The sequence below is a fragment of the Panthera leo genome, chromosome C1, assembly GCF_018350215.1.
Source record: "Panthera leo isolate Ple1 chromosome C1, P.leo_Ple1_pat1.1, whole genome shotgun sequence".
NCBI classification, from domain to species: domain Eukaryota; kingdom Metazoa; phylum Chordata; class Mammalia; order Carnivora; family Felidae; genus Panthera; species Panthera leo.
In genome coordinates this window covers 208,299,007-208,309,315 of record NC_056686.1, presented here as the reverse complement: position 1 = coordinate 208,309,315, position 10,309 = coordinate 208,299,007, and the positions used below count along the sequence as shown (strand labels likewise).

The window sequence follows — 10,309 nt, the reverse complement described above, 5'->3', positions numbered from 1 at the left end:
GTGGCCTTGTCATCTTATACATGTGGGAAGACCCCAATTGCAATCTTTAATATGGGAACTTTTCTCTGCATGGGAAACCCTCCTGTCTTGCATCAGAATGCTTCATTGATGGCTCAGGACTATTTGGTACATTTTGAAAATTACGTTTTCTACAGAAGCTTAAAACATCACTGTAAACTTATAGCTTATGAAACATAAATTTATTATCTTACAGTTTTGTAGGCCAGAAATCTGTTGTGGGTCTCACTAGGCTAAAATGACAGTATTGGCAGGCATGTGTTCCCTTCTGGAAATTGTAGGGGAGAACCTGCTTCCGTGCCTTTTCCAGCTTCTAGAGGCTTCTGACATTTCCTGTCCCGTGGCTCCCTTCCAATTTTGAAGCCAGCAATGGGGTATTGGGTCCTTCTCATGTGTATTATTCCAACGTTTACGTTCAGCATTACATCTCCTTCTCTGACTCTGACGTCTCTTCTGCCCCCTTCTTGCACTTAAAAAAATCCCTTGTGATTACATTGGGCCCACTCAGATTATCTGGTATAATCTCTCCATTTAATGTTAGCTGATAGGCAAACACAATTCCATATGCAACCTTTATTCTCCCTTGTCATGTAACAGAACACATTCCTGAGTTCTAGGGATTAGAGTCTGGACATCTTTGGGGGGCTATTATTCTTTCTAGCATGCCGCCCCTCCTCTCAGATTTTATTAATGAGGGGCAGAGGTTGAGTTCTTGAACTGGATTAGCAAAGGTTAGCTGCTCTTGGCAGAAGTGAAAAGGATATTGCTTGGATAAATGGTCAGGAGCCTTACCCTAAGCCTGAGCATCATCTCTCAGAGCAGCTCTACAGAATCAGTTCAGAACCAAAATGTTCCGTCTGTAGGATACCTGGAAAAGTGTCATAAATGAACACTACTCCTTTCTAATGTAAGTATAGTAGTACTAAAAAGGAGGCCATTTACATTTACTGACTCTACATTCTTTGGTTCTAGTCAATAGATACATTATTATTCTTTATACAGATTTGCCTGCGAGAAGACAATACATTCCCTGAGAAGGTGATCTGGGTTGCTGGGTTTCTACCTTTGCTCAGTCATTGAGCATTGTCCATCTGTGGGAGGGACACCTCCCATTAGCCCCTGTTGGGCAGTGTAGTACGGTGTTTCAGACAAGGCTTGTCTTGGTTGAACCTTCCCACTCTAGTTGTTGAGATGTGCTTTCAAGTCTTTTGAAATGTCCAGTTTTCTCCTTTCTCATTTGAATTCCAGAATTCTAGCTATGTGGGCAGGTTTTAGGTTTGACCTCTGCCCTTCCTCTGCTCAGCCTGGACTTCTAGACTTGGCTCCTGAATTCAGCTCTTTTAGCTTTGCTCATTCTGTTTGATTGGCCCAGTTACTCCAAATTGGATTTTCAATAGTATTTTATTATTCCTCTATTCTTACCCACTCCTTCTACCTTCACTCCTACACTTAGGTCCTCCTAAGGTATGCAGAACTCTCTGCCAGGTCTCACTGACCTTGCCAGGTTTTATCTCAGCCCTTTCTGGTTTTTCTCTTGTTGGTTTCTCGTGACTATGAATAGATACTTAGACAATGGTAAACCTCATTAATGTAGAAGAAGATGCTTTAATAGGAGAAATCAAGGTAGGGGCGCCTGGGTGACTCAGTTGGCTAAGTGACCAACTTCGGCACAGGTCATGATCTCATGGTTCATGGGTTTGAGCCCTGTGTCAGGTTCTGTGCTGACAGCTCAGAGCCTGGAGGCTGCTTCAGATTCTGTGTCTCCCTCTGTCTCTGCCCCTCACCTTCTCTCTCTCTCTCTCTCTCTCTCTCTCTCTCAGAAATAAATAAACATTAAAAAAATAGAAACAAAGCAACTCATGATATAGCACATTACACATAATTTCTTTGCAGTGTTTTATAAGGAATCAGAATATAAAGAGTCACTTACTCCGATTTTTGTATCTGTCATAACTAGAATCCAGCTACGGAAAGGAAGGGAATCTCAAACGCCTGACACTGAGTTGGGAGATTATCATGATTGGGAAAGAAGATTTTGACCACAGAAATGTGAGTCACTGTATAAAAAATAACGTCTCCCTTTAAAGTGACAGGGAACTTTTTTTTAATAAAAAAAAATTTTTTTTTGGCTTTTAGTTGGAAACGTTTCTCAAATTTCTAATTACCTAGAAGTAGTTTTCTCCAGAACCTTTTGGAAATAAAATGTAGGGTCTAGAGAGGAGGAGAAAAGTAGGTGAAAGCCAACAAAAAAAAAAAAAAAGTTAAGGCGGAGTGTTGTGTTTCTTTGGGAAATTTTCCAAACCATCAGGAGTGTTTGGGGTGGCCTGGGGACGCAAAGGGAGGGCATCTGTGTGTTCGAGAGTGTAATGAGGAGTGCCATGGCTGTGGTAGGTGGTATAGAGGTCCAATGGCCAAAGGTACTCCGAAGCCAGTCCTTCTTCTCAAGGGGAAAAAAATATCTTCTCCTTCTTCCTTTAACTATAAGACAAGAACTAGGATTAGAGAGGACAGTGGCCCTGTGGGCTTGGGGACTCATATGTAATAAAATTCTCTAAAGAAAACCTTCACAACATGAAAGGGATCTGGCTGAGAGTATTATAGACTTGAACGAGAATTTTGCAAAGAAGGTATGGCAAGGACTGGAGACTCATCTGCAGCCCGCACATTCCTGTAAAACCCTTTAGGCTACAGCCCCGAGAGTCACGGAACGTTGAAAGGTAAATGTTTTCAGCGTCAGGCAAGTGTTGAGAGAAATAGTGTGCTACGGCGTCCTCCTACCCGTCCGCTGGTTCCCAACCAAATATTTTTGCCTCAGAATAGATGTTCGGTCATGGTTGGTGCTCCAGGAAATCAGGTGGCCTGAACTTGGATCGTGGCTTCCCTGATTACTCTCCAAGTGGCTCCAAACAATGTATTTAGCCTCCATATACCTTCTGTGTAATATGGGAGTAATAAGATACCCTCCTTGATTGTGGAGTCCTGACGTGCATGTGAGGTAATGCATGCCACACATTTAGCACACCTCAGGGTATGTAATAGGAATCATTAAGACGGGACTGCAACCGTCATCATTATGAATATTATTACAGTTAGTTGAACTCAATAACTCAAGAGATGTGCCTGTAGGAACAGCAGGAGTTCTGTTTCCTGATCCTGTCTTAACTAAGGGTTAACTTGCACATATAAGCAAGCTCTCCCTTTCACTTTCCAGGGCACGGACTTCAAAGTTTAGGCTCTCTACACCCTACAATTTGAATTTGTACTACTTTTGGTTCAACGGTGAAATTGTGGTATGGTAGAGCTTACTCAGCCAGGCTCATTTTTTTTCTATTTTCCCTTGCAGCCAGTTTGGCATTACATAGATCTTAAAGCTGGTTTCACACTCCATTGTATCAAAGGTTAGAGGTCAATTTGAAACATGGCAGGAGTGGACCGTAATAGCCTTTGGCACCTAGATCCCCCTTTTATACAGTGCAAAGCATTTTAGAAATGCTAACCTCAGTGGGGTGCTCAGATTAGTTCTGTTTTGAATTAGCCCCTCCAATCTGGGTGGTAAAATGCGAGCAGGGAGGTTAAATGAACTTATTCAAGTTCAGGAACAGAGAGCTTTTCGAAACTGATATTCATATTTAGAACACAAGCTTTCACTGCTTTCTACTCCTGCCCCTTCCTCTTAGCCTTCTCTGGGATTAAAGGCATTCTCTGACATTTACAAATTTTCTGTATCTAGAGGGAGATGGCGTTAAAGTGTAATATTTGTCTAATTGTTTTCCTCTTTCTTGGTGAATTTCGTTACTGGACAGAAGGCATCAGGAAGGGAAGAAGGGAAGAGTCTGGTCCTGGGTCTGCTACCAGTCATCACAATGTTTACAAAGTGAAGGGGGTTGCAAAGATGTCCTAGGGAACCAGCCATCCTCACTGGTGGCCCAGCAGGGGGACTCTTTAGGCTTGGTGTTGGAGAGGGAACAGTTCCCAATTGATGCTGAACAGTCGCTTTTATTTTCTAAATGTGGAATTTTCAACAGATGACACCACCCTCCCTTCCCCCCCCTCCCCCCAAGGAAACTTCTAAGGCTGTTGTTATTGGCTCTGACATCTTTTTGAGGTGGAAAAGGTACATAAGAAGGACAAGAAAAAGAATAAAGAAAAGGAGGAGGAGGAGAAGAGCTAGAGAAGGAGGAGAAAGAGGAGAAGGGGGGGGAAATATTTCTCTTACATTGCTTAAGATAAACATGTCTCTTGGCAAAATTGAAACATCATAGAAGTTCTTTATTTCTGTTATCATTTTTTTTCTAGGATAAGAAAACACTTCAAATATTTGAATGCAGGTTCAACCATAACTGTATTTGAATAACAGGTAAATATGTTCATGGGGGTGTCTCCAGTATGAATGGATGGTAAGGTCATCTAATCACAGACGGCTTCTTTTCCTTTGGTGTCCCTGCTCTACAATGTAATGCTGAGATTTTGAATTTATGATGAGGGGGATTATTCTATTGTGGCTAAAAATTCTACTGATGCTCAAGTTATCGATCCATCTATCCAACTGGAGATCTTTTGGTTATTTGCCTCACCAGTTTCTTTATTGGTAAAAGTTCTTGTAAATTGCGTTTTAGCAGGGGCTTTATTTAAATCTCTCTCCTATCGTTTGGTAAGGAGTAGCTTTCCAGCTGTTTGCTATGAATGTGTCCACTTTATGTAACTACCAAATGCCTCTGTAACATTCTGGACAATGTGCACTCGTTTTATCATGTGACATTTTCTATTCAACATTGGCTGTATCTATAGACAGAGGCAGGCAGGAGAGATGGGATTTTATTGTCTTAGCCTCCTGGCATGTTGAGTAGAAACTCTACATCTTAACCTTTACAGTTAATGGTAGAACACACACAAGTGCTCAGCCTAGGCTCTCAGTCAAACATCAAAAATTGGGAGTCAATTCTGAAATGTTATTTTGGGGGATGTAATAGGTGCGTTTCTGGCAGATTTCATGTAGTGCTATTCAACTGTCCTAATGGGGGTCAGATGGGAATGGTGAATCTCAATGTTTCCTAGTAGCTCTTAAAGTCCTGCCTAGACAAAAAGTTGCAAAATACACATTTTTCTCATAGACTCGGGCAACATGTTCATGGAATCCTCAAAAATGCATTCAGTTAAAATCATTAGAATACAGCTCACTGGGGCGCCTGGGTGGCACAGTCAAACACCTGACTTCGGCTCAGGTCATGATCTCACGATCTCATGATCTCAGGGCTCATGGGTTCGAGCCCTGCATCAGACTCTGTGCTGACACCTCAGAGCCTGGAGCCTGCTTTGGATTCTGTGTCTCCCTCTCTCTCTCTCTGCCCTTCCCCTGCACGCTCTCTCTCTCTCTCTCTCCCTCAAAAATAAATAAGCATTAAAATAAAGGAAAGAAAAAAAGAAAATGTTCCTCCCCCGCTCATGCTCTGTCTCTTTCTCTCTCTCTCTCTCTCTCTCAAAAATAAGCATGAAAAAAAATGGAATACAGCTCGTTTTATTGATGTTCTACTTTGAGAAATAGAAAGTCAGTGCCCATGAGACTTCTAGATATTTCCTCCTATGGTTAGCTTTGATATCTCCAGGCAACTAGTGCCAATAAGTCTGAGTAGATATGACATTCAGCATCCTTTCCTTTTCAGATGCTTAAGGATATCATGGAGAACCTCAAGCATTAAAATATTCACCTTTGGGCAGCACCAATTAGTTTTGCAAATCAAATAAATTGGCATAAGATGCACTTTAATGGGTATAAGATGTCCTTAAAGTTACTTGGAGTGTCATCCTAATTTGAAAAATGCCTTATGGGGCCAAATGGAAGTCTTTCTCATTTTTTTCTGACAATATTCCATATAATGTTCACTGATAGATTAATATTGAAAATGGCCTGGCTCTCAACAAGCAGTCAGACTCTGCCAGTCACAGACCATACTGAAATGGCTTGCCTTAGTAGTTTTGGATATTTCTAGTTTATACATATTTTATTTTAAGTTTCATGCAATTAAGAAGGGAACAGGATTTGAAGAACTATCCCTGAGCCATAATTCTTTTATGATAGTTCCCAGATTCTGGGAAAGTCTAAGTTCATCTAACTTTTTGGTAGAATAACAGATACGCCAATCCACTGTGTTCTTAATTCTATTTAAAATTCTTCTGGACAATGAACATGCAGAATGAAGAATCTTTTACTATATTACTGTATCTCAGCTGAAATTCTGTGGACCAGTTACCAGTTTAGAATTTGTTGCTAATTATCTTGAGCCCCCATCTAATTGAGGGGGGGCAGTCTCCAGTACCATTTCCTCGAGAAATTACTCTTTTTTCATTTTTTCCATGGTGTAATGTCAACCCCCCACCCCCCCAAAACCAAAAAACAAAAAAGCTCCAACAGTCTTCCTGATGTTTGTTGGGTAACAGTGATGGTATCCCTCCTCACCAGGGAATGATTTCTATGGGAAGATTTCAAATAGTGGGGGACACCCTAGGCAGCTGTCTTTTTTGTGTTCGAATGGCTCTTTCCACAGCTACACCCATCCATCACCAATGACTCCCTTGACGGCCACAATCTAGAAGTGCCTTAAGGAACACCCACATCATGGCTTTTCACACTATATATGGTGAATGATGAGGTTTTATGGTTTATTTCCAAGGAAAGGAAAGACTGACAAACATCAGTCTGTTGATTAGGCAAGTCATTGGCTAAAAAGTTTCTGAATACTTTCAATTTCCATGCATATGGTACTATGGACAGGTAATAGACATTTTGTAGACCAGCATTAGCCCCTGGAGGAAACTTTCAATAGCACTAACCTAGGTCCCTTGGTACAGGACATCTCAGCTCCACTCTCTGCACAAACTAACTTCCTGGCTGAGCCATGTGATGGAGACTGATATTTAGAGTTGGCTCAAGTTGTTTTGGGAAGGAATTTTCTGTAACAATCCAGCATGCCATCCTTCTCACAGTCCAGTCAAGTGCCCTGGAACAAGGGCTTGTTTTACTGTATTCTTTTGATAAGGAGGTGTCTTTCTGCTCAGAGGATACCCTTCGGATGTCCTGTTTCATCGTACTAAAACTGTTTGAATTAAAGAATTTAGAGAATTTGGCAAAAGTCCTAAATTCCTCTCAGATTTCTCCCACGTGACACAAGGACAAATATGCAATTGAGTGTTCGAAAGAAGTGGGGGGGGGTAAATATTTCCCGGGGGTAGGTATGTAAATCACACATTAATAGGAATTCTAGGCTACATGTATCAGCATTCATACAGACAATGAAACTTTTAGAGCCAGGGAACAGTTGCACAATTTTAATACAGGAAGCTACTTGTCTCCATATACGCGAACACATTATTTATAAAAGGATGATGGCAGCAGCAAAAGCTTCTAGTAAACAAACCAGTTCTTAGAGTTCTATTCTGCAAAACAAATACTGCAATGCTGTCTCTCCAAGGTTTGTTATTCCGGATGTGTCCTAATTGTGCAATTTGAAGAGCTTAAAAAAAAATTTTTTTTTGTAGCCTCTTTTTTCCTTCTACTCAATTGTTATTCCTTCTAGCTCTTTTTGTTATGAAACCGAGAATTAGGTGGTGCCAGCAGGGACTTAGTGGGTCTTTGAGGAATCTTTCCTAAGCCATTTTTAGCATTTTAGAAAAACCTTGTTCTATGATTACTGAGACTTTGACAAAATCAAATTCATATATATATACATATATATATATATATATATATATAGAGAGAGAGAGAGAGAGAGAGAGAGAGAGAGAGAGACTAATAAGGGAAACTGACTGATAGGATTTTTATCATCTAACTAAAAACAATGAGTGACTTAAAAACAATGAGTTTCTACTGGACAGTTATGCTCATCCTCCGGCAAAATATTTTGGAGTTGGTCAACTCAGAAGAGTCCAAGGAAAAGAAAAAAAAAAAAACGTTTAGTGGACAAGGATGATGTGTATTAATATCACATCTTTTTTTTAAATTTTTTTTTAATATCATATCTTTTATCAGAAGGGAGATTTCGAGCGGCATGTCATAAAAATAAGTCAATGAATTGAATTAAGAGTCTCTCAATAATACTCAGCTAGCAGTTAGCCACCTCTAAGCTCTTTAAGGAAAGATAAATAAACGGTATTTACCTATCAAGTTCCAGAAACATAATCTCTGCCAGGTAACAAAATAGAAAAATTTGCTCTAGGAGTAGCCTGTCTTCCATGCTGTGAAACTTCTTTGGATGTAACTCATTCTTCGCAGATGAATCCACGGTAGTTTTTCTACATCTTTGGAAGGTGTACATGCAAAATGAGAAATTCTCATAAAACACCATAGTAATCACCCAGTGCCCTGTAGTTATTGACAGAGTTCCAATACAAGGAAGCTTTTTTGGTGTTCTGGAAATCTTGAGATTATATCATCAAAGGAGAAAATATGTTTTGGGTGCTTGTCAAATCATTCTTCACTAATCCTGAATAATATCTATAAGAATAATACCATTGTTAGACTACCTTCGCACTTGACCCAGATATAGCCAAGAGCTTAAGGATGGCTTTGGGAACACCGAAAACATAATATGCAGAGTCCAAACATTTATAGGGCAGCAGTTAAAGGGGACATATAACACTTCTATTTAGGGCAAATCAGCAATTCACCGAGAAAGGTGTTGATGTTTAGCTGGAACAGTTTTTGAAGAACAAATATATCCTAAAATGAAAGAAATATCATTGACCACCACGTGATGTCAACTGAAAATGCTCCAGTGGCAAGTATATTTAGAGTACCAGGACAGGCAGTAAACCCTGTAAAGGTAGTTAACGACTAATGCGGGAACTTGGAATTCTCTTTTACCAGGGACACAGCTCCCGCTGGAAGGCACACACGCGCACACGCACACACCCAGGTAGGTCCAGTTAAATCTCTAAAAGCAGGGCCAGGCGTAAAAATTGTTAAAAGTCACACCGACATTGCAATATGCAGCCAGGATTGGGAACCGCTGCCCTTATCTAACCAGAGGGGTGTGTGTGTGTGTGTGTGTGTGTGTGTGCGCATGTGTGTACCGGAAGTGAATAGTTAGGAAAACATTCAAAGGGGAATTTTGAAGGATGAAGAGGATGCACCCAGATGGTGCGAGAACAGACAGGTGACCAGAAAAGGCAGCTGGGTTCTGGGAACTGGAGTGAATGAAGACAAGGCTGGAGGGACGCAGAGCATGTCCTGAGAGGGGACTCAGTCCACACACGGCGAGGAACCACGGAAGTGGGACCGTCGGGTTTGTGTTTGGACAGATCACTTGAATGACGGGGTGGAAACCACATAGTGGGGTGACTCTAGCTCAGAGTTCTCATCGACTGTGCACTGCTCCTTGCTGAGCTGTTTCATGTCAGTGACTTGCGTCAACAATCTTTCCACATTTTTTTATTTTTTTTTAATTTTATTTATTATCATTTTTTAAAAATTTACATCCCAATTAGTTAGCATCTAGTGCAACAATGATTTCAGGAGCAGATTCCTTAGTGCTGCTTACCCATTTAGCCCATCCCCCCTCCCACGACCCCTCCAGCAACCCTCAGTTTGTTCTCCATATTTATGAGTCTCTTCTGTTTTGTCCCCCTCCCTGTTTTTATATTATTTTTGTTTTCCTTCCCTTCTGTTCATCTGTTTTGTCTCTTAAAGTCCTCATAGGAGTGAAGTCATATGATTTTTGTCTTTGACTGACTAATTTCACTTAGCATAATACCTTCCAGTTCCATCCATGTAGTTGCAAATGGCAAGATTTCATTCTTTTTGATTGCCAAGTAATACTCCATTGTGTGTGTGTGTGTGTGTGTGTGTGTGTGTGTGTGTATATATACATATACATATATATATGTGTGTATATATATATTTTTTTTTTTGGTGACGCACAGTAGGAGGAGAGGGGAGGAGACAACAGAAGGAGGGAGATAAGCAGGCTTAGGCTCTGGTAGAAAGAACTACCTTAGTCAGATTCTTTGGTGGGAACCTCCTCCTGCTACCTGGGTATCCCCCATGGGGTATATAGGGAAATGGGGTTTCTTTCGCTCTTCCTGTAGAGGGCTAGTCTTCCTCTGCACGTGGCTTGTGGCTCTTTCTCTAGGCTGTGGCTACTCCACCTGTGATCCGCTGGACCAACAGCATCAAAACCACTTCAGACTTTTCTGGAAATGCAAAATGTAATGCCCTACCATTGATCTACTGAATCAGAAACTGCATTTTCACAACATTCCCAGGTAATTTTTATGCATTGACTTTGAGAAACACTAC

At 40.9% G+C, this 10,309-nt stretch overlaps 1 long non-coding RNA gene across 1 annotated transcript; it reads left to right on the top strand.

Moving 5' to 3' along the window:
• Positions 1–1,979: 1,979 nt before the first annotated feature.
• LOC122226307 lies at positions 1,980–5,761 on the top strand. Its single transcript, XR_006205579.1, has 3 exons — positions 1,980–2,067; positions 4,315–4,375; positions 5,679–5,761. It is a non-coding gene; the product is annotated as an uncharacterized LOC122226307 (long non-coding RNA).
• Positions 5,762–10,309: the final 4,548 nt, after the last annotated feature.